Source organism: Phascolarctos cinereus, unplaced genomic scaffold (assembly GCF_003287225.1).
Source record: "Phascolarctos cinereus isolate Bilbo 61053 unplaced genomic scaffold, phaCin_HiC Scaffold_1;HRSCAF=81, whole genome shotgun sequence".
In the NCBI taxonomy this organism is placed as follows: domain Eukaryota; kingdom Metazoa; phylum Chordata; class Mammalia; order Diprotodontia; family Phascolarctidae; genus Phascolarctos; species Phascolarctos cinereus.
In genome coordinates, this window is record NW_027555514.1 from 67066754 (window position 1) to 67068313 (window position 1560).

The 1560-nt window shown below is 39.4% G+C and overlaps 1 pseudogene; it reads left to right on the forward strand.

Moving 5' to 3' along the window:
* Positions 1-534: 534 nt before the first annotated feature.
* LOC110211164 (RWD domain-containing protein 4 pseudogene) lies at positions 535-1100 on the forward strand (annotated as a pseudogene).
* The last annotated feature ends 460 nt before the right edge of the window (positions 1101-1560 follow it).

The following is a 1560-nucleotide window of genomic DNA, read 5'->3' on the forward strand; positions in this document are numbered from 1 at the left end:
AAATAAGACAGAGAGAACTTTGGTCAATGACCTTTGATTCATAGCAAACAAGGTAAAAAACAAAGGAGGAATATCCTCAAAAGATGTCTGCCACTATTTTTGGAATGTCCAGAAAAGGATCCAAATGAAGGATAAGGAATTCCCTAAAGATGAGAAGCCCCTCTAGATGTTGTTTTTGTCTTTGACATTACAAAGATTGCGATGAGCACTACAGGGTCTGCTAAGTGTTAGAAATTGTTCCCAGGCTTTGTGTTTTTGCTGTTACAAATAAAGAAACTATGAATACTTTTATGAAGATGAGCACTTTTGTTCCCTTTTACAGTATTTTTAGGATAAATCACTAGGAATGTAATTGTTTTGTTCTGTTTACTTAAAAATATAAGAAAGAGGAAGCTAGGTGGGGTGAGGAAGTGATGAGACTGAGATGTAATGAGGTGGGGGGGGCCTCCAGCTGCTGGCTCCTGACCTCCACCTTGGTCTGCTCCTTCTCCCTCCCCCTGCCACCTGAGGGAAGAGGACCTCACTGCCAAAGTGATGAGCACCAAGATGGACCAGGAGCTAGAGCTAGAAGTGTTGTTCTATTTACGAAGGCAATGAAAGTTTCCAAGAACTAAGGCCGGCTTCATTTTAGTCTAGGATAGGTGAAAATGATGAACCCAAAGCCTGCTTAATAGAGGTTTATTGGACAAAAACACATCACAGACAGCTCCAATTGTATCTGCAAATGCTTTTTTCAACAATACCATATCATCAGCTGTAAAGCAAGGCCTTCTGGCTAAATTACAGGAAGAAGTTGAGGCTAATTTTGGAATTGCTATAACATATATGTTGTTTGGATATGCTAAGGAGAATAACGATCAGTTCATGGAGAATCATCATCCTGTTAATTCTATGACATCAATAGGCAATATCGTTTCAGTTGAAACTTCTAATATGGATCCATCAGTTAAGAAAAAAGATGGAAAAACACCCAGCTTTCAAAAACCCGGAAACAGAAGCTGACAGACAAGGTGGCTCACAAAGGTGAACTTCCACAAGGCTGGAACTGGGTCAGTGTGGTTAAGCATTTAAGCAAAACTGGCTCTAAAGATGATGAATAATGAAAGAAACTTGATACAAGGAAACACCGTGTTTTAACACAGTAAACTGAGGTTAACATGTTTATTTCAGTAGTCCTTTTTTTCTATTGAAGTGGCATCTTATAAAACATAAGTTTTTGTCTGTTTCCTAAGTAATTAGATCACATGTTCATGCAGAGATTTGTTGGTATTTCATTATTCTCACAAATTTGCTTTAAAGGAAAGTAAAACATGCCATGAGCAATGTTTCAGTGTCCTTTCAGAAGCCTGTTGAGCTCCATAAGCGATCAAATATCATGAAGAGTAAATAAGGATATAGACAGTGTCAATATATAGTGTCTTATTCTGCACGGGTGGAGAACCTGTGGCCTCAAGGCCACATGTGGCCCTTCTAGGTCCTCAAGTGAGGCCCTGTGACTGAACCCAAACTTTTTCTGCAAAGCTTGGATTCAGTCAAAGGGCCTCACTTGAGGACCTAGAA